The sequence below is a fragment of the Bos grunniens genome, chromosome 21, assembly GCF_055505025.1.
Source record: "Bos grunniens cultivar Pamir isolate PY7600 chromosome 21, Bosgru_T2T1.0, whole genome shotgun sequence".
NCBI classification, from domain to species: Eukaryota; Metazoa; Chordata; class Mammalia; order Artiodactyla; family Bovidae; genus Bos; species Bos grunniens.
In genome coordinates this window covers 3,881,409-3,904,066 of record NC_141185.1, presented here as the reverse complement: position 1 = coordinate 3,904,066, position 22,658 = coordinate 3,881,409, and the positions used below count along the sequence as shown (strand labels likewise).

At 49.1% G+C, this 22,658-nt stretch overlaps 1 protein-coding gene across 36 annotated transcripts in view; it reads left to right on the top strand.

The window, feature by feature from the left end:
* The window catches only part of PPP2R5C (protein phosphatase 2 regulatory subunit B'gamma), a 140,430-nt gene that overhangs the window by 54,674 nt on the left and 63,098 nt on the right, over positions 1-22,658 (top strand). For 2 of the 36 annotated variants that reach the window (XM_086362911.1, XM_086362926.1), the window contains exon 1: positions 1,362-1,386. The exons of the other annotated variants lie outside the window; for them this stretch is intronic. The gene's annotated coding sequence lies outside the window, so the exon portion shown is untranslated. Of the gene's footprint in view, positions 1-1,361; positions 1,387-22,658 lie in introns of those variants that run through there. 36 annotated transcript variants of the gene reach the window in all.

Genomic DNA, 22,658 nt, shown 5'->3' with positions numbered 1-22,658 from the left:
TTTGTTTTTTTTAATGACTTTAATAAATTTAAAAACATTATCTCTTTGCAATAAAGTCACAAATGACATTTTATTGAAGAAGCATTATTCGTCTTAAACAAAGGTTAACTTAAGTTTACACTTTAAGCCAAAGTTAAACTTGCAAAGTCCTGAAGTCTTTTTGCTTATCTTCTTCCTCTCTGCCTGCTTCTTCCCATTAAGCACTCTCCTTTCTTATTTTGTCTCATTTATTCTTCAGATGAGGCCGTCAGATCTTGAAACTGACCTTTTCTAAGGCATGTAACTTTCCTTGGGTTGACTTATTCAAATAATACAGTGTCGGTGGATATGAATTTTGGATTTTTCACTTCTAAGTTTTGTGCACCAATTAAATATAAAATTTCAAATATTGATCTTGAAGTTTTGCACTTAATTTGATATGCGTTGCAATTGTGAGTACCCAATTAAACAAACATAGACTGTCCCATATGCCTGGATTGGGAAAACACCTTTGGGGAGTATACACACATATATATGTGCTCACATGTGTCTCTAAAGCCAAACACCAACTTAGCTCGGTCTCTAGCCTTGTTGTTTAGTATATTGCCTTGATCATCTGCTTATTTGAGCCTTTCTTCTGTTTTAAAAAAGGAGGAGAGCCCTGAAGTGAAATGTAAGCCAAACTGGGATTATAATTTTAACACTACATCATGTTAAAAATATAAAGGGGCGTTTAAGAAACATATTCAGTAATGTGTTCTCTGCCAGGAAACAGGGACTTATCAGCCAGTTACTCACCTTGACTGTGACATCCATAGTAACTCAGACACGCCAGGTAAATATTTAGACGGGTTAGGAGTGTGCAGAACCGAGGCAGGGCCGCGCAAGGGCTGATGCAGCTCGGGCATCAGCCATCCCAGTGCGTGGCCCTGCGTCCTGTCTGGTACACCAAGCACTGCCATCACCCATTTCTTGCAGGGTTTTCGAAATTGTATGGCCTAGAGAGAAACTGGGAGGGCCAGCTTACTCAGGGCAGTTCGTCCTCCCGTGCTATCGATACCCAGAGGCCGATGGAGGCTGCGGTTGTTTGTCATTAGCGCCCAGGAACCTTTTTCATCTTCAGAGCACCTTGCAGGTACTCATTAACCATCCCCTCTCTCCTGCGAGGCAGCAAACAGGTTTTATTAGTCCCTCTTTTACAGCTGTGGAAGCCAAAGCAGAGAGGTTCCCGGCCTTGCCCGAGGTCAGAAGGATGAGCTCCTGGGTTTTCCGAGTCACGACTCGGGGCCCACACCCCTCTGATGTGCACACCGCCGCTCTCAGCCCCTTTATCACAGACGTCTAGCAGCGCGGTGCTTTCTGCTCTGTTTCTCACAGGGGTGCAGAGTGCCGTGCAGCTGGAACCAGGTTAGTTGATCTTATGGTGTCATCTAGAAAAGCAAGAGATGCAGATTCTGGGTCTTGAAGGTAAGGGCCGTGCCTTGGGGGTTTGTGGGTACAGATGAAATTAACTGAGTGGAGCCTTAAAGCGCACCCACTTGCCCTTAGCATAACCTGGAAGCTCCTGTTGAAACACAGTCTCCGGGACTGCTTTCCACTTGGTCCGAGGGCCTTGCACGTCCCAAGAGACTTACGTCAAAGCTTTGTTTTCACCATAGCTAACAGAGGATTTCGATGCTGACATAAACTTACTACTGGTAAAGATTCCTCATGAGTGATCTTAGAACTTAGAACAAAGTAAGATATGTTGTTCTGTTGTAATAGAATTTGGAGCTTTCGGGCGATAAGGAGGAGAGACGTTCTTTATCTGAAAACTGGCTGTTTCAGTATAAGCATTTGTCCAAGGGAAATAGTAGGAAGGACAGCTGCTTTTGGATGATGTATACAATTGGGAGGATGTTTACATTTTAAAAATAGTTTTTTAACAGCCAGTGAACTCATGTTCCTGATTTTCATAAAGCTCTGAGATGTTTCCTTCCTCATTCTTTGCTCCGAGAGCTCTGTGCACGTGTTCTTGTTGAATTCAGCACTGGTAGTATAGCAGCACTCTGGCCTTCATTGTGCCAGATAAGGTTAAAATTCAGACCCCGGATTTTTAGTCCACCAGGTTTGTTTTGATGGGAGGGAAAACTTGATGGAATATAGAGAACAAAATTTAGTTGTGACCTTCTGCCTTCTGGCCCCCTAAAGCTTTGTCTCCTTCCCTGAACAAATATTTATAAATCACCATCCTGCTGGTCGGTGCTGTGCTGGGCGCTGAAGGTGCACGTCTGGGAACCTTCAGGTTGGCACCGGGTTGGCACCGGGGAGGAGAGAGTGGTCTGGCCGGGTGGGGCAGGGGCGGGGAGGCCTCACCGAAGTCATCCTGGATAAGCTCACTGGTGGTCCCAGGCGCTGGCGGGGCCAGGGGTGACTCGTTCAGCACATCGGGGAGTGTGTTACGACGGGTGTGGTGAGAGAAGCGCTAGAAAAGGGTTTTTGTCAAGTAAGCAGCATCTCTTTGTGGACCAGAAGTGGAGACCATCAGGGAGCTAGGAGTGAGAAGACTGAGCTGCAGACCATGGTTGTCACACAGGAAGGGAGGGCCCCGGTTCCTCCCACAGTGAACCTCAGAGACAGGCGAGAAGCTGATACCTTTGGTAGGGAAATACCTGGGTTATCACTGTGTGTGTATGCTGTAAACAGATTCCTATTCAAAAACTAAAAGGGAGACAAAGCAGTAAAGTGGAGGCCATGTGTGGTTACTCATCTTGCCGTGTTCCTGTGCTCCTAGCTAACTAGTTAGAACATGGGGTGGAAAGGCCACTGTCACGGACTTGGATTTGAGACGTGACCAGAGGTTCGCTTAGCCAGCCCTGGCCCGGCCCGTTGGCCCACGACCTCACTGCAGAGCCCAGGATGCAGGAAGGCTCTCAGTCACCTCCACTTCCTAACCAGGGCCTCACTCAGACTATACGGTTCTGGTTGAACTGACCTTTCCCCGTTGCATTTCACTTCGTCGCATGAACCAGTTTTGCTGTATTTCAGGTGTCATCATGGTGCGGTCAGCCCTCTTCCTTTCTTGCATGTGGGTGGTAAGGCTGTCAAAACCAGATCTGCTGGAAACCCAAATCGCAGCATCGTCTTCAGCAGAGAGGGTTTTCAGAAATTTTCAGGGCTGGAGGGGGAATTTAAGAAGGAAATTGGAGAAGATGAGGCCGAATGGCTTTAGGCTTTCTGGTGGCACAAGAGGGGAGCCCTCTGCAGAAAACTGAGGGGAGCATGGTGACCTGGCAGAGGGAGGAAAGGGTCATGGGCAAGAGGAGCTGACTGGGTGGGTGAGGTGTGGGCAGCCTCCCGGGAGCAATCCGCGGTGGTGCCTGTGATCACGATCCCTTAGTATGGACACGCTTTGCAAACACTTTTCCCCAGTCTCTGGGCTCCCTTTTCACTTTCTTGATGTTATCGTTTGTAGCAGAAGAGTTTTTAATTTGGATGCAATCCAGTTCATCTAATGTGTCTCTTGTTGCTTTTGGTTTTTGGTGTCATTTTTAAGAAATCATTGCCTAATCCAGAGATTTGCTCCAGTGTTTTCCTTGAAAAGTTGTACCACCTCAGTTCTTTCACTTGGTCTTTGACCCACTTTGAGTTAATTTTTGTGTGTGGTGTTAGGTAAGGGTCCACCTTCATTCTCCGGCATGTGGCTCTCCAGTTTTCCCAGCGCCATTTATTGAAAGGCTGTTCTTTCCCCACTGAATGGACTTGGCACGCTTGTGGAAAATCAGTGGACCGTGAGTGTGAGGATTTATTTCTGGACTCTCTTCTGTCCCATTGGTCTATATGTCTGTACCAGAGTCTTGATTCCTGTAGCTCTACTGGAAGTTTTAAAATCAGGAAATGGAAGTCCTCCAGCTCTGTTCTTCTTTTTCCAAACTGTTTTGTATTCAGGGTTCCTTGCATTTCCATGTAGTATTTAGGGCCAGTTTGTCAGCTCCTCTGGCCTCTCTCACTAGTCTTGTCAGGGCGAGCATTGGTTAGATCAGGACAGTGCACTCCGCACTCTGCCTGGAAGCTCCTCTGATTGGGGCAGAAATCTGCTCTTGTTGGGAGTCTGGGGCCATGTCCTGTTCTGGTCTAGTTCAGTTCAGTTCAGTCGCTCAGTCGTGTCCGACTTTGCAACCCCATGGACTGCAGCAAGCCAGGCCTCCCTGTGCATCACCAACTCCCGGAGTTCGCTCAAACTCATGTCCATAGAGTCCTTGATGCCATCCAACTATCTCATCCTCTGTCGTCCCCTTCTCCTCCCCTTCAGTCTTTCCCAGCATCAGGCTCTTTGCCAATGAGTCCGTTCTGCTCTAGTAAGAACCCCCAAAATGTTTGAAGTCTTGGGTTTTGTCTCAGAAAGCTGTTTGAATTTTGTGTTCTCTGTATAATTATCATAGTTTAATATAAAGATGTCTGACATAATTTCAACTGCTTTTTAAGACGGATACTCCAGGAAGTGTGCCGTGTTTATCCTGCGGTCTTGTGCACACATCCCCGCCCCCCACGCTCAGATCACATGCCCCAGTTTGAAAGGCCGAGTTGCAGGAAACCTGCCCGGTGGAGCTTTTGTGTTTGTGACGGTTGTTTCTTTGACCATCAGCTTCTGAATCACCTCTGCAGACCCCAGGCTGGCGCCCACCCGCCAGGCAAGGTGGGGCTGCCTGACCTCGAGGCTGCCGCCCTTTCCTCTCGAGACTTGAGGCAGGTTTAGACCTTGTCGGTCTTGGCCGTCAAACAGATTGCTACAGGGTGCAATCCATTCCGTTCCCTAAGTTATCCTTTCTTGGAAGGTCAAGTTCTCGGCCAGGAGCACCCTCCTTAGTTTATCTAGATTCAGATGTATTGACAGTGACGGCCTGGAAATAGTCATTTCCAAATGCCTGTGCTGCTCTGTGACAAGGCTTTTTGCCTGTCCAGGCAGAGGTAAAGGTGATGTAGTGTGGAGTTTTCACACGGCTAAATTAATTCAATTTACAGGCCTATCCTTTATGCTAAGATTGTCCTATTTTGGTATTAAAATGTCTTTTATGATTTTTTTAAGAGTGTTCCTATTTGTCAGTTACACTGGTAAGCCAATGTCAGTCTTTAAGATTCCTTGTGAAATTTTATTGATCTGCAAAATCAAACTTCAGAACATCGCTTTAAGCCACAAATCTCCTATTTATGCCTTGTTTACATTCGGAATTACCACATAATATTTCAGACAGTTTATGTAACTTAAAAGCCCATTTTTTTATTTCCTTTATATTTCCAGAATAGGCAAATCCACGGAGACAGAAAGGTTAGTGGTGGCCAGGGGCGGGGGGAGAGTGTTCTTCTAGGGTGATGAAGAAGTCTTGAAACCAGAGAGGGGTGATTGCACAACGCTTGAATGCACTAAATGCCACTGAACTATGTACTTTAAAATTGTTAATTGTAGGTTATGTGAATTTCTCCTCGTTTTTTTTTAAAGTCGTTTTATTCAATGTTGTAATTATATATGAGCCGGAAGGTGGGAGGGGGGTGTGTCAGGGTTATATGAATCCAGGTGAGCACAGGATGTGTGCTTACACACGCTGGTATATATTATTAATTTGTGTCTTTAAGCATTATCATTAGAAGCTAACCAGATCAACAGACTTTCTGCTTTGGGACAGCAAAAAAGTTGGTTTTAAGACTCCACTGAAACTCAAAGATATACTTTAGTCTCATCTCACAATGTACATCCACCTGCTTTTTACAACCTTTCACCCTGGAAAGTTGAAGTTTTGGACTCGCCATCAGAAGAAAGCGGAATAAAGTTTCTCCTGCTGCTCTGTCAGCGGCTCTGCCCTGGCGTTTACTGGGACGCCAGCCACCAGGCTGGAGACGGTCCGTGACGTCCTGTCTTGTAACCCCTGAAAGGGGAACATGAAATTTGTCCTCCTCTGCCCCCAAAAAAGAAAGGAGAGAAAAGATCCTACGTTATTTTTAAGTGAACCCTTGTTACAAATTCCAAGCACAGCATTGTTGTTGTTAGACTTTCTTTCCTTGCTGCTTCCAGAAGGAAATCCACAGAACGCCCACCGAGGCGCTGGGGTTGAGCCACCCTGGACTTGGGGTTCTGGGGGGGCGGGAACACTCACCACTGTTCAGGTTTCTTAGTTTTCTGAAGTAACAGAGTTCAGGATCCCTAGTCAGGTGTCCATAAGGTGGATTTTTTTTTTTTAGGAAGGTGATTTTTTCCTCTTAACTTTGACTTTATGTTTGTAAGTGTGTTGAGTTTTGGCAGTGTTTAAATGGTTTTCCGTGCCTCAAGCCTGCTCACGGCAGGGCAGTCCCAAGCACATAGGTCTTGGAGGGAGGGATTCAGACATGGCTCCGCGGCAGTCCGCTCCCCAGTCGCCCTTAGCCGGTGCCTTCCAGTCGCGCTTCCTCACAGGCTGCTGGCAACTCAGTCCCCCTGTTGTTTCGTGGTTCTTGTCAGCATTGTTTTCTGCTTTGCGGCGTTGAAGTTGTACTGGAAACTGTTTAGCGTCCATAGTGACCAAAAAAAAAAAAAAGAAGTTTCTGAAGTCATTTCTATTTTGTCCTCAGCTGCCACAGCTGATTGCTCCGTGTTCTTGTCTGTTAAGAGCCAGAACCGAAACAAGGGCATGCAGGGTGCCATCTGAATCTCAGATTCTGTATCATTCCGTAAAAAAGAGTTCTGCTTTTGTAAAGAAAACACCTGCTTCGTTCAGGCCTGCCATTGAGGCAGGCAGCCTCTGTGTCCTGACTCGGTGGGAACCTGCAGTGTGAGCCATCACGGTGCCTCTTCTCTCCCGCTCGTTCTCCGAGGCTCAGCTGGCTGCTGTCCACAGGAGGGAGGCAACGTCTTAATCCGTTAATTCTGGTCCCCATCGCCAGTTAACCTTTGTAGCCCCTCTAACATTTTACATGAGTGAAACCTTCCGTTCTCCCAAGTGGAATCGCAGAGGATTTGTGAGCTATACGCTGCTCCCTCGGATCCTGAGACCAGCGTATCGCCCGTAAGGATGACCCACCTCGGAACTGTAACAGGTTCTCAGCTGTGGCTTTGGAGGCTCTGTCCCAATTCGGTACTGCTTTGAGGCCGACGATTGCTGAGGGTTTGCCCAGACCTGTGTAAGTCAGAGCAGCCAGAAGTTCACCGGAGCTTCCCAGGGCTCCTGGGCCTGGAAAGGAACGCAGTGCGGGCTCTGTGTTGTGCTAGGCGTACGTGAAATGGGTCTCCTCTAGCAAAGATATTTGGGTAAGGTTTAGTATAACTCTGTTATGGTATCCAAAGAGACACATGGTTTCTGTCAAGTTGGGTCAAATTCTAGCCCCTGTGTCAGGTCCTTGAGTTGAAAGGTACGAATGGGCTTTCAAGTTCAGAAAGCAGGGAAAACACAGATAAGCAAGAGGGCCCGCCCTCAGGGAGCCCGTGGACTGGGGATGACCAGAAGAGAACCATGTATCTGTGGAGAAGGTTGGAGGAAAGCGGCTGTGGGGCTGCAGGGGGAGAGGATGAAGGGAGGCTCAGTGAGGTTCCAAGGGGGCGCCTGCCCACTGGCTGGACTTGCAGCGGTCGGGATGGTGTGGGGTATGCGGCAGAGGGAACTGCAGGAAGGCGAAGACGTGCCCGGGTGCCGGTGAGGGGTGGGGGCTGGGCCTGGGCCCTGCTGGAGGCTTCTTGTAAGTGTGTTCATCCGGCACCTTTCTGAGCACTTTTGTGTCACACCAGGCGAAGAATGCAAACAGCCCAGGTGCCACCTGGAAGCCCTGCGGTGGGCAGATGTGGCAGCCGTGCAGGGCGAGCGGCCCGCAGGAAGGGGTTTGGTTTTGTTTTTTACATGCTGGGGTAGCCCCAGGTGCTTCCAGATGTGGTTGGCACACACCGCTGGTAGCAACGAGAGGCGGTTTTAAGCACCAAAGCCTTGCTCAGCTTTGGTGATTTGTCTTGTTTTACAACAAATGAAATATGAGCCTTCTTGTTGGTGTTTGTGATAGCTTAATGTATAAGACGTGCTTGCATGCTTACCTAGGACATTTTATTATTTTAGCTACTTCCAAAAAAGAATTCGGTGAGGCCTAAAGTATTAGAATATATACAACAGTGTATTAAAGAAAAAAGTGTATTAGAAACCAGTTTGGAGGGTCAGTTCAACCTTTGAATCGAGCTGTTTAGCATAGTTTCAGAAAAAAAAAATTCATGCTACTAATGGTCCAATGGGCATAGCATCTTTTTAAGCTGGCTTCTAGTTTATAACTAAAACAATTGCAAAATGCACAAAAGAAGGTGCTTACCTTCCTGTGTGATTTGTGAGGTGGGACATGGCCACCTTATTGTAGTTTATTCCTGAAATAAGTAAAAGAATTCATCTGTTATTTACACTGGTTAAAGCTGAGTTTAGTTTGTCTGAAGACGTTCTTGTTTTGGCAGCAGTACTATGACGGAGATTTGAAGGCAAAACCTGAAAGAACTAATTGACTGCCTGGGAGTGATGGAGAGATTCTGACACAGGGTTCCTAAATAGTCTTATATTTATAGACCCGGAGACTGGCAGAGGGTCAGCAGAGGCTGAGAGCAATTGTTCCCTCAGTGAGAGAAACAGAATGTACGAGAGGGGTTCAATGATCTTGCTTCTCATTCAGGACTCCAAAGTATGCCCTTTGCTGGGTAGTAAGAGTCAACAAAGAAAAGCATGAACTTGGTGAAAGAAGAGTTTTGTTCTGTTCTTTACACACTGGGGTAACCCAAGGTGCTTCCAGAAATGGTCGGTACACGCTGCTGGTCGCACGAGAGATGGTTTTAAGTGGTTCAGAATTGAACATTATTTTAAACATTATATGGGCTTCCCTTGGGGCTCAGCTGGTAAAGAATCCGCCTGCAATGCAGGAGACCTGGGTTCGATCCCTGGGTTGGGAAGATGCCCTGGAGAAGGGAACAGCTGCCCACTCCAGTATTCTGGCCTGGAGAGTTCCATGGACTGTATAGTCCATGGGCTCGCAAAGAGTCAGACACAACTGAGCGACTTTCACTTTAAGCATTGTATATTGATGTAAAAGTATGTAATTAGCATGTCAAATCCACAATTTCTTAGAGTATTGTTGTGTAGGACAAGGCCTAGTAAAAAGTGTGTCCACTTAAACAAAAACACCAAGTAAGCAGTAGCACGACTGTGCACAGATGTGGCTGAAATTGAGGTGTTTGGGGATGCCTGAAGCACGGAAACCCTGGGATAGGCCCACTGAGTTCATCCAAGGAAGACTGTTCGAAAGAGCCCCGCAGTCTCCTGTCTGCTTCCAAGCACAGGAGCCTGGTGGCGCTGGACTCGGAGACGGAGGGGTCTGGGTCCCAGTAGCCCTCAGGGGAGGGCCAGGCTCACAGCCGTCCGGCCACTTGCGGCCACACTCTGGCCTTCCGTGCTGTCTTCCTCCCCCTCCTCACCTCACCCTCAGTGCCCCTTTGCACCCTCATTCACTGGGTGACTTCTCTGTGTCTCTCTATGCTTGCTGGTGTAGCTCGAGCGAGTCACTTAACCTGCTGAGGAACTGTTTGCTCATCTGTACATTGGGAATGATAACCCTCTCTCTCAAGGAGTAGTTGTGGGTTCTACTTTCAGTGCGACGAGGGTGTGAGCCCCAGCACAGAGTGTGGGACGCGCTAAAACCAGGCATGTTTGCAGCCACTGCGATCAGATCTGCCCGGTTCTTCCCTCGTTTCCAAATTCAGACCCCCAGCTAGTGAAAGCGGAGTACTGGTACTTCACTTTTCAGGAGAGAAGGTTTGGCCTGGCCAGAACCTCACGCTGGGCTCACATCTGCTCTCGGCCCAGGCTGCGGGGGAGCAGGGGACGGGCGTGAGAGAAACCAGCCACCCGGGTCTGCCCCTCGGGCCGACCCTGGGACTGCTGTGGCGTCCTCACCGGCCCGAGAGACGCTCAGCCCCGCTGATGCCTGGGGGTCCCGGCCAGCCTGTCATGACCAGAGCAGATGTTTTAAGACGGAGCTGCTTGGGGTCAGCGGGGAGATCCCTCAACTCTCGAAGTTGGGCACAAACTGTCACAGATCGGAAAGTTGCCTACGACGACTAATTGTGTGGTGTGATGGTTCCTTAGGCACTACCGCCGTGGGTAACTGGTCCTGATTTTGCCTTCACTTCTGGCCATGATCGTTTCGCCCCCACTTTTGTTCATTTGGTTTCTTTCGAGAGGACGCCATGTGGTGGAGTTAGAGGCCCTGGGTTTGAGTTCTGTCTCTCCCGGCCAGCCATCAGGGCACGTGACCGTGCCGAACGAGCCTTCTCATCAATTTGTCCTGGGATCGGGTGGCACTTGTGTGTCAGTACACTGCCGGAGTCACGAGAGCGCCGTAAATATGTTTTACGTTTTCTCTCTAATGTGCCTCAGAGCGCTTTGGTTTGGGCTTCCCACCTTCACTGAATCCGAAGTGGTCTGTTTCTCTGACCGACCAAGTCCGGTGTGGCCCTGGCAGTTTGTCACAGACCAAGGGTCACCTTGTGAGTCTGGCCGGAGAGCAGTGGCTGACGTGCCCCTCGAAGCCTGTCTCCGGGAAGGGAGAGCCCCGTCTGCGTCCGACCAGCCTGTCTTCCGCGCTGAGGTCCTGGAGGTTGGGTGTGAGGTTAGAGGTGGGGACAGTGAGACCAAGGCCAGTTTCAGGAGTAAGTGGTCTTTTCAAGCTGGGCCAAAAATAGTCTTCTCAGAAAAAGGAGAGGAAGAAAAAGTGTGACATTAAGTGATCCCTTGATTAACATCAAAGTGTGGCTGTTGACACCCCACAGGCCACCAGTAATTGACCTGAGAAAGCATTTCCCTCTCAAGGTCAGGGGGTGATTCCAGGGGAAATTCTCTTCCCACACCCAGCGTCTTGTAGGTAAAACCTCAGCATCATTGCCAGTCCTGACATCCAAGTCTCTTAAACCACGAGGTCATGTGATGCTTGCTTAATGTCTGAGGGCTGTCAAGTTGCTTGGGGGCATTGTAGAAAGGGTTTACGTGGTAAGATATCAGTTTGGTCTTATCAGGAATCTGATTGGAGACTAGAGCAGTGACTATATAACCTGGGAGGAATCAGAAATCAATCCTCTAATTGACTACGACTACCCTCTCCTCTCCCAAGATGACTCTTCCGAAAACCTACGAGGAAAAAGTCCTTGAATTTTGGAAAATCACTTCCTTAAATACAGCTCACTCGGGAGCATGTGATGATTAAAAAAGAAGCCTCAGAGGAAGGTTAGAAGGTCTGGCAGGGCCTTCTGTTCTGCTTCCCTTTCTTCCCAGTTCCCTGGAGAAGCCTTTTCCTTTAGGGGTCTGTTCGCAGCACACTCACGGCGAGGGGCGGAGGCGCCTCTGTCTCTAGTCTCTGACGATGGCCCGGAACCGTTCGGTTGAGGCCGTGGCCGTCTGAGGCAGCCTGTCTGGCAGACGCCAAAACAGCGGTGTTCTGTGGGGAGAAGAGGGTTGTCGGGTTGGGATGCCTGAGAGGTGGGCCTGGGCCGAGAGCTGGTGGATGAGATCCCACCTCGGAGCTGAAGGCTGTGTGCCCTCCATGGCTGCCAGCGTGGGGCATGTTTCGCAGTCCGCTGAGCATCCGAGAGAATCCATAGAAGGAAAAGTGGACGGTTTGGATCTTTAGTTGGATGGTGGTGTTATTAGATGAAACCCAGGACTTCAGGCAAAATCCCAGCCATCTGATGATCTGTTGAAAGGGTTCCTTTGTCCAGGCCGCCCTCTCATATAGGATACGAGCTAACGGGGAACTTGGCCCGTGTCAGAGTTATTTATATTAGGCACCGCTGATTTTAATTCACAGATTTTTTTTTTTTTTGGAGGCGATTTTAAGATCCTAGAAATAATAATTTTGTTAACGTTTGATTAAGGTTCACAGAGACTGGGGGACAGTCCCGGTCTTTATCTTGCCCGGGAGTAGCAGCGCCACGCTTCTTCCCATAAGAAGCGGGCAGCACGTGGAGACCAGCCCGGAGGTTTTCTTCCCATAAGAAGCGGGCAGCGCGTGGAGACCAGCCTGGGAGGGTTTCTTCCCGTAAGAAGCGGGCAGCACGTGGGGACCAGCCTGGAGGGTTGAAAGGGCTCCTGGCCAGTGGATGGCACCAGAGTGGCCAGAACTGTCCCCTGCAGAGGCTCTGAAGCCACACCGCCTAGACTCGATGCCAGCCCTGTCACTTCTGAGCTTTGTCACCTTAACCTCTGTGTGGATCTGTTTCTTTGTGTAACTCGATTCCTGGGCTTAGAAGAGTTAAAATAATGCCTGGCACATAGTAAGTACTCAGGGATGGTTAGCTATCAGAAGTCTTTAAAAGAGATAAAAGTGAAGATGTCCTTGCTATTCAGTCGCTCAGTGGAATAGCAACTTTGTGACCCCGCAGACTGCAGCACACCAGGCTCCGCTGTCCTTCACGATCTCCCAGAGTTTGCTCAAATTCATGTCTATTGAGTCGATGATGCTAACTGTCTCATCCTCTGCCGCCCCCTTCTCCTTCTGCCTTCAGTCTTTCCCAGAATTAGAGTCTTTTCCAATGAGTCAGCTCTTTGCCTCAGATGGCCAAAGTATTGGAGCTTCAACTTCAGCAGCAGTCCTTGCAATGAATATTCAGGGTTGATTTCCTTTAGGATGGACTGGTTTGATCTCCTTGGAGTCCAAAGGACTCTGAAGAGTCTTCTCCAGCACCACAATTCGAAAGCATCAATTCTTTGGCACTCAGCCTTCCTTATGGTCCCAACTCTCACATCCATACATGACTACTGGGAAAACCATAGCTTTGAGTATATGCACTTTTGTTGGCAAAGTGATATCTCTGCTTTTTAATATGCTGTCTAGCTTTGTCATCTGATTTCATGGCCGCAGTCACTATCCACAGTGATTTTAGAGCCCAGGAAGAGGAAGTCTGCCACTGCTTTCCCCTTTTCCCCTTCTATTTGCCATGAAGTAATGGGGCTGGATGCCATGACCTTAGTATTTTTAGTATTTAGTTTTAAGCCAGCTCTTTAACTCTGCAGCCATGAAACCAGAAGGCGACTGCTTCTTGGCAGGAAGGCTATGACAAACCTAGACAGTGTGCTGAAAAGCAGAGACGTTACTCTGCCAACACAGGTCCTTACAGTGAAGGCTGTGGTCTTCCCAGGGATCACGTACGGTTGTGAACACCAGACTGTAAAGAAGGCAGAACGCCAAAGAGTTGATGCCTTTAAAACTGTGGTGCTGGATGAGACTTGTGAGAGTCCCCGGACAGCACAGAGATCAAACCAGTCAATCTTAAGGGAGATCAACCCTGAATACGCGTTGGAAGGACTGATGCTGAAGCTGAAGCTCCAGTGTTTTGGTCACCTAATGCGAACAGCTGACTCATTGGAAAACTCCCTGATGCTGGGAAAGTTTGAGGGCAGAAGGAGAAGAGGGCGTCAGAGGATGAGATAGCTGGCTGGATGGCATCACTGATGCAACAGACATGAACTTGGGCAAACTTGGGGAGATGGTGAGGGACAGGGAGGCCTGGCGTGCTGCAGTCCATCGAGTCGCAAACAGTCAGAAAAAACTAGGTGACTGAACAACTACTACTAGCTTTCCTTCCGAGGAGCAAACATCTTTCATTTCATGGCTGCAGTCACGGCCCATGGTGGTTTTAGAGCCCAAGAAGATAAAATCTGTTACTCCTCCCACTTTTTCACCTTCTGTATGCCGTGAAGTGACGGGACTGTATGCCATGATGTTAGTTTTTTCAGTGTTGAGTTTTAAGCCAGCCTTTCACTCTCTTCTTTCACCCTCATCAAGAAGCTCTTTAGTTCCTCTTTGCTTTCTGCCATTAGGGTGGTATCATCTGTGTATCTGAGGTTGTTGATATTTCTCCTGGCAATCTAGATACCAGCTTGAGATTTATAAAGCCTGGCATTTCGTATGGTGTACTCTGCATAGAAGTTAAATAAGCAAGTAAACAATATACAGCCTTGTCATACTCCTTTCCCAACTTTGAACCAGTCCATGGTTCCTTGTCTTGTTCTAACTGTTGCTTCTTGACCTGCCTACAGGTTTCTCAGGAGACAGGTAAGATGTTCTGTTATTCCCATCTCTTTTAAGAATTTTCCACAGTTTGTTGTGATCCACACAGTCAAAGGATTTAGCGTAGTCAATGAAGCAGAAGTACATGTTTCTCTGGAATTCCCTTGCTTTCTCTGTGATCCAACGAATGTTGGCAGTTTGATCTCTGGTTCCTCTGCCTTTTCTAAACCCAGCTTGTACATCTGGAAGTTTTCGGTTCATGTACTGCTGAGGTCTAGCTTGAAGAATTTTGAGCGTTACTTTGCTAGCATGTGAGATGAGTGCATTTGTGTGGTAGTTAGAACATCCTTTAGCACTGCTCTTCTTTGGGACTAAAATGAAAACTGACCTTTTCCGTCCTGTGGCCACTGCTGAGTTTTCCAAATTTGCTGGTGTACTGAACACAGCACTTTAACAGCGTCGTCTCTTAGAATGTGAAATAGCTCAGCTGGGATTCCATCACCTCCACTAGCTTTGTTCGTAGTGATGCTTCCTAAGGACCACTTGACTTCACACTCTAGGATGTGAAGTGAAGACAGTGTGGAGAACCAGCAAAATGAAATACAATAGTAAACTAAATTTTCAAAATTGGTGAAGGAAATTCTTCAGGCCCCAAGCAAAAATAAATAAGATTAGACCTCCAGTAAAAGAAATAGAATAAAATCTGAAATGCTCTACAGAGTTGAGGCGAGGAAGCTGAACGGGGTTTCAGCTAAGCTGCAGGCAGAGACCTGGGTCTGGAAGTCCCCCAACCTGCCGGCAGAGAGAGAGCGGCCGCCAGACCTGACCACAGCCACAGGCGAGGGCTTCCCTCCTGGGCTTCTGACCTGCCAGCCTGAGACCAGAACCGCTGCTTCTCGGATCACACACCCGCTTACAGCCAGTTCTATCATCGCTGTGAGCAAGTTGTTCTGTTATTTCAGAAAGGTATATTTCAAGGATTTTATCTCAAGGGTTTGAAGATAGTTCTTTTTCAAAATGCTATTTAAACTGAGTAAATTGATTTAAATGTACTATTTCAACGTTAAATGTCTGGCTGGGGTAATTCATGTTGACTGGTGGTCGGCCATGCGCAGAAAGGCTTCGCGTCTAGGTTCAAGCCCTTGGTTTTGTGTGTGCTCCTCCCTGTGGTGCCCGTGTAGGAGTTACTGTTTCTAGAGACCTGTTGTAGTTTCATCTCCCTGCTCTGGAAACTGCTGCCGGCACCCCAGTGTCTGAGACCAGCGGTCTCACACAATCTCGTTGAGCCTGAAAGAACCTTAGTTTTTAGATATAGAAACCGCGGCCCAGAAACATCGCGCGACTGGCCACCGCAGGGCACAGCGGTGTCTCCTGCCGGCCTGGTCTGCCTCTGCGTTCCAGTTCATCTTGTCTCCTCACCCGAGTAAGCTTCAGGCAGCAGGCTTACTCCCCAGAAAACCAGCCCTACCATCATCCCTTATAAACCTTTCAAGTTTCAAGGATATTTTCCCATCCAAATCCAGTTACACCACAAATTGATAGTCCAAAACGTCCATGAACTCAACAGAGAGATTGGCTCCTCCGTGACCCAGCAGGCACACGGGTCATAATTGGATTTGGGGTCCATCCAGCCCCTCTTGGCCAGCAGTTATGTAGCTGCCCTCGCGCTGCGCTGTTCCAGGGACCGGGGCAGCCGCGTGTGGCCACGGTGCCTTGCTCGCCAGAGCACCCACGTAATTGTGTTATGCACAACCAGACACCCACAGCCTGAGAGCCGGCCTTTGTTAGGTGCCGGGCTTGCTGCTGAGTGCAGGGCATTGGCGGCCTGCTCGGAAATGCCTGGAGAGGATGAAAAACGTTGCTTCCGTAGCAGACATTTTCTGAGGATAGGAGCATAAACAGGATGGAGTAATAGACGCTAACAAGCCACTGCATCTGATTAACGGGAGACAGAAGCAAGCACCCTGTATTGAGGGCATGGTCTGTTTCAAACATCACTGCATCACATCACATCTGTTCACAGCCCCCCACTCCCCACTGCTTAGTTACCCCCCGTTTCCCAGTTGAGGAAACCGAGGCCCACAGGGGTCCAGCCTTCTGCCCAAGGTCAGTAAGTTAGTAACAGGTGGTACTGAAATTCCCCCCCACATGTCCTCCCTTTCCACCTTGGTTCTCAGCGCGCCTCGTCCTCCCCATGAGGCTGTGCCCATCCTGTCCCCAGACACTGAGATCACAGCTGCCTGCTCGATTCGGGCTCCTCCTGTTGCCCTTGGCACCGCCTGCAGCTCTGCCCCTCGCCATGCCCACAGGCAGGGCGGGCTCCTCTTCCTGGGTCCAGGAGCAGCTCGTGTGGGAGCCAAGCAGAGCCCCCTTCAGACCAGCAGGCTCTCCATGTCACCAGACCCTGCACGTCAGGCAAACGGGGACCAAGTAGAAGCATCGTCTCGGTTTGCCCTGCAGGTTGGGGTCAACTAGGAAGTAAAGGAGCAGCTGAGTGTCTTTCAGCACACACCCGAACACAGAGTGTTTCCTGTTTCAACTAATAACAAAAACACTGGCGATTGAGTTGGCATGTTTTTCTCCAAGGGCAGATGAACCTTTGGGCCAGCCCCTTGGATGGTGCATCTTTGTATTAGGGTTTAGTCTGCGATGACCACCCTGGCAGGGGTGTCGGCACCCTTGGCTTTGTCCTTGTCCCGCCTCTGGTTTCTGTGGCACGTGGGTCAGATGCCTTTTATTTGCTGAGGGCACAGCAGCTGTGCCCCCTCTTTACCTCCATGGTCCTCCCCAGTTGAGGCCAAGTTCAGTGTGGGATGTCGGGAAGCCCCTGGGGAAGGCTTCAGCTCTGTATCCCTGGAGGGGCGTGGGCACCCCCCGACCTTCAGCGTGGGTGTGCTGAGCCTTGGAGATGGGGGGCTGTCCTCCGTCTTTATGCTGGCGTCCTTACCAGGACCAGCCTCTGGGCAGGGAGTAGTTGACAGGCTATGAGCTGAGGACCAGAACCCAGCACAGGCAAATATTAGCGCTGATTAGTTAATACTAGACCGCGAGGGACGGGGCGGTGGGCACGGGAGATGAGGAGGCTGGCAGCTCCCGTGAGGGCTCAGAGGGGTCCAGCGCCATCTCCATCAGCTTCCCCCCGCCGGGGGAGGGTGACCCACAGCGTGCACGTGGCCCCGATGTCCTGGCGCCTTACTGCTTCCGGGCCCCGGCTCCCGGGGCACACAGCCCCTCGGGGTTTACCGGACTGTGTCCTTCACTGATCCTTCGTGCCGCAGCCTTGGGCCAGACGTGCGTGAAGAGCCCCCAGTCCATCCTAAAGGAGCTTGTGTCCAGAAGGAATCACTCATCTATCTGAGACACAGAGAACGGGGGTAGAGAATGTGAATAAAAACTGAAAAACCTCTATTATTTTTTCAGTATATCCTTCTCACAACTCCACATGGTTCTGTCCACTGGTAAAGATATGAGATGTTCTGCAGCCTTCGTTTGGCCATCTCTTATTTGTCAAATGTAATAAAAGCAGTTACTTTTCCTGAAGTGATAACCTGTCCTTGTGCCTTAGATAAGAGCTGCTGTGTTGCTGGCGCTGTTGGTCGCCAGGCGCAGTGGTATTGTATAATATTTCGTCAGGAACGCCAGCCTCAGTGAGGGAGGAAGCAACGTGACCAGAGACGTTGGGCGTTTACTAATTTGTACTCATGGTGAGTGTCTTGTTTGTTCCCCGATGAGGCATTCTAGAACTAAGTCCTTAAGCAGGAAAGAAAGCCTTTGTCAACAAATTTGGGGCTGAATCTCTTTATTCCTAGGAGTTTGACTTAATCTTTCACTGTCAAAAGAGCTGAGGCTATAATTCAGCCAAATCTGTTGACTTCCTCTTATGCATCACCTGCGCTGGGAGGTGCACATTCCTAAACGTTCCTGTGTGTCCATTCAAGGTTTTCCAGGCTTAGAATCCTGTCGTGACTTCGCCGTGTTCTTTACGGCAGGGTCTAGGCTGGAAATCAGTTTGTTTCTCCATGTGACATCTCTCCTGAGATCACTTGCCTTGATGAAGAGCTTTTCTGAGGAAACCAGTCTCTGCTGGCTGTTGTCTCACCTCAGTCTGACCCTCCTTCAGCCTCTGCCCGCCCCGCCTCCCTTGCGAAGCTGCCAGTTCCCAGGGTGCAGAGCACGGGGATGAACTAGACCTTGGTTTCAGATGTTGCTTTCTGAAATGAGAATCACTGCCTTATAAGTTTACACTGTAGTCTCATGAGAAAGGGATGGTGGGCTGGGGGTCAGCGGTGGAAGGTCAGTGAGTAAGGGGAATGGGACCTGCTTTGTCTGTAAATACAGAGAAGACTGAAGAACTGCAGGAAAACCAGTGGGGAAACCGGGTCTCCAAGGCTGGATGGAGGCGCACCCAGGTTGGCAAGGAAACCAGTCAGATGTCGGATTTACACAAGGTGCGCTTGTCCTGAGCCACCTTCCAGCCCGGACTCGGCCCCGGGGGGGCAGGTCTTTTCCTGTGGGAGGGAGGAGGTAAGCTTCACGCATGTGTGTGGCTCAGCTGATAAACTACAGGATTGGAGTTTGCGAAGGGAGCATTCATAATGGATTTCGAGCCGTAGTTATCACCAGCGAAACATGTTTAAAGTGAAAGCGGTGGTGTAGAAGCTGCTGGCATCCTTGCATAACCAGATTTACATCCAGATTATAGAGCGGGCGGTGTTTCCACTTTGCGGCACCCAGAACGCCACCCAGGACCGGAGGAGGGCGGCTCTACACAGCGAGGCAGGATGCAGGGCTGGCCGTCCGCGCTGGCTCTCTCTGAGCAGCAGGTGGACGGCGCCCGGCGCTCTGGCCCCTTCACACCAGCAGCGGGCCACTAGCTCCTCGTGTAGGCGGTACAGACAGCGTGAAGCGGCAGCCTGTGGGCTGTATTTGCATGAAATATCTGACCCCGCAGCTCAGTGTGTGTGGTGAAGTCCCATCAGATCTAAGACGCTGTTGATTGTAAGTCCAACCTTGTTTTAAGGACCACCGAGAAAAAAAGAGAACATGGAAAGAGAAGCTTGGTCTGTTCGCTGTTGAAGTGGAACGTGTAAACATTAGAATAGATGAACTTTGACCCTTGCCCTGTGACACTGAGAAAGACTTAACAAGGTTGATGATGGTTTTTAACTTCATCAGCCAAGTGAGGAACTGCTGGAGAGGGAGGGTTCACTCAACTTTAAAATCACGTAGGCACCATGGATCCGCGTAGAATTGGTCTCATCGCATCGTCTGCAGAGAAGTGAGAGTTTCATTCAGTGTATTTATCAGGCTTTCAAGTTGCAGAAGTTTGGATTTGTGGAGTAAGAGATAATTATTACCAAAAATGACCCCTGCCAGGCCGACGCCCTGAGGAACCATGCTCGGAGTGACGAATGCCTCTTGAGAAGACTGAGAAGTCGGTTCATAGATTGTTGCTTTCTCCCTCCTAGTAGATCCCCGCTGCTCCTGCATCTTCATTTCAGTGCCCCCGTGTCACTTCTGAAGAGATCTTACTTCCAGGCTGTGTTCATGTCGATCATCCACTTAAAAACCCTCTCTGATTCAAATCTGTCTACTCGCAGTACTTCTCAGATTTCTCTGTCAAAATGCAAACCTCTGAGAGTTTAGAGTGCTGAAATGCCTCACATGAGCAGCTTCTTTGAAGAACTTTGTCATAAGTTTTATATGGACTTTGCATTCTGCTCTGATACCTGTGTCATTATTTTCATATAAATGTGATTTAAATTATGATGCTGCTCAGTTAAATTACCCGTATTTGTTTCCTTCCGATCAACTTTTTCAAATTCAGCAGATGATTTGAGGTTCTGCTGTGTGCTTGGCCAGTCCTAGATACTAAGGATTAAGTGGTGAGCAAGACAGAGTTTCTCCTCTGTGAAAATGTATGGCTAAAGATCCACTGTGATTAATTTAGGTTTATAAAGTGTAATCTATTGCCTTCGGGTAAGGTTCTGTCTTTTTGAGCTCAGATTTGAGAGGTGGGCAGGTGGCGCTAGAGGTAAAGAACCCACCTGCCAAGGCAGGAGATGTAAGAGACTCGGGTTCGATCCTGGGGCCCACAAGATCCCCTGGAGGAGGGCGTGGCAGCCCACTCTAGGATCCTTGCCTGGAGAATCCCATGGACAGAGGAGCCTGGTGAGCTACAGCCCACGGGGTGGCAAAGAGTCAGACACGACCACAGCACAGCACCTGTGGATCTTCTTCCAGCTGAGCGGGGCCCGGCCCCTCCACAGCGAACCTTCGCCTCCTTGAGCTGCCGTGGCTCTGCCCTCCCTCCAAGGCCAAGTTCAAGTGCGCCTCAGGAAACCCTTCCCTGCACCACACTCCCCACCCCCAGGCCCCGTCCTGCCTCATGCATCATTGCAGTTCTCACACATTTTAGTTGTTGCTTTCTTTTAGATCAAGTAGCATGCTTTAATTTATCTCTCTGTTGTCATGCCTGGTACAGTGCCTACCGTGTGTGTACTGGATACATCCTTAAATCAGCTCCTTGTGATACAGGCTCCACGTGTTCAAGGCCGGGGCCTGCTCTGCTCTGCTTTATACCAGGTGCATTAGATCTGATGAACAAATCCTGCCACCGTTTTTACATTATGCATCTGAAGTCATAATTACTGATCCTTTCTTTGAGAGGAACAGGGAGACACTTTATATAGTTAGAAAAAATCAGAGGTCACTAAGATTGCATCTTGATTGGTAATTTTTTTCAAAATTTATTAAAAAAAAAAAGCACATATCCAGAGCTTAAATTCTTCAACGGAAATGCCTGGAGGGACCTTAGAAAATGTGCTGGGATCGTCTGTGTGTGTGTCCATCAAGGTTAGTTTGGAGATCGTCAGTGTTCGTTCCTCTAAAGCTGTTGTGTAGGAGACGCCCGTGTATGCTGCGTGTGGAGTGTGTGCCGGGCGGCTCTGGGGGCCCCGGGCACTCGGCTTTGGGAGGAGGGTCGGAGGCTCACGGCTCGCCGTGTGCTCCTGAGTGTTCTTGCGGGCGTTTTTTGCCACCTGCGTGTATTCTGCAACCTTTGCAGTTTGTGATGTAACTCTCAGACTTGTGCACAACAAGCGCAAAGTGTGAAGGGTCATCGCGAAGCAAGTCTTCCTGTAACCGGCACCCCCACCGTCACCCCCACCAGCCCCCGGAGGTCACACACAGGTCTCAGGGGCGCCTGTTTCTAGCCTCCGTATGAATGGAATCACAGAGTAAGTCCTTTTCATCTTGCCTCTCTCCCTCAGTCGGATTTCGTAGGGTACATCTGTGTTGTGTGTGGCTGTATTTCATTCATCGCCACAGCTTCAGAATATTATATAATGCCCACTGCTGGTGGACACTGGATTGTTTCTGGTTCAAGCTGTTAGTGCTGCTGTGGACATTCTTTGACACGTGTTGTGGTGCACGTGTGTCTGAATTCCATTAGGTTTATATGAACGTACATATGTGTGTATATATATACACACACATGCACACACACATGTGCACGCGCACACACGTATTTAAAACATACACAATTCCCAGCAGTGCATCCCAGCTCGCAGACGCATTTGTCCACCTCTGTCCTTGGTGACGCCGGGCCCTGCAGCCCTGCCCAGCCCAACACGGCTGCTCCCAGCACTGGGTGTCCACAGACTGTCTGCCAGTCTGTGGCGTGTCTCATGGTGCCTCACTGTGCTTTTCATTTGCATTGCTCTAGCCACTAGTGAGTGGCGATCAGTTAGCCTTTGGGGCATACGGAGAAGGCAATGGCACCCCACTCCAGTACTCTTGCCTGGAAAATCCCATGAATGGAGCAGCCTGGTGGGCTGCAAACACGACTGAGCGACTTCCCTTTCACTTTTCATGCATTGGAGAAGGAAATGGCAACCCACTCCAGTGTTCTTGCCTGGAGAACCCCAGGGACGGGGGAGCCTGATGGGCTGCCGTCTCTGGGGTCGCACAGAGTCGGACACGACTGAAGCGACTTAGCAGCAGCAGCAGCAGCATGAAGTGCCCGGTTAAAATTTTTGCCTCGTTTTCTCATGGTACTCTGCGTATTTCTTACTGACTTATTGGAAATGCTTACATATTCCAGACGTTAATTCATTGGCTTTATGTATTCAAATAGTCCTCCTACTCTGTGGCATGTCTTTTCATTCTTTGTAGTGTCTTGATGAAGAAAAAGGTTTGAGTTTTATATAGTTCATTACATCAGTCCTGTAATGATTGCAGTCCTTAGGTCTTAAGAAGTCCTTCTCTACTTCTTTCTCTACATGGGATATTCTTTTGTATTATTTTCTAAAAGCATTAGAGTTTTATCTTTCAGACTGAAGTCCTAGTCCTCCAGGAACTTATTTGTTATTTTTGCGTAGAATATGATCCGATGTCTTCTTTCTCTATCCTTCCTTCCTCTCCCAGAGCTGTATTTTTAAAGACTGATCTTTCTTCGCTGTTCTGTAATGCAGTCCTGTCGTAAATCAAGTATCCACGTCTCTACAAGCCTGTCCTGGGCCCTGTTCTTGGTGGCCGTTTTCATTCATGAAACTTCCCTGTGAGTCTAGGTTTCTGAAACAGCAAGCCCCCCCCACCCACCCTGTTGTTCTTCTCCGAGGGTCTTGGTGAGTACTGACCCTTTGCTTTGCCATGTA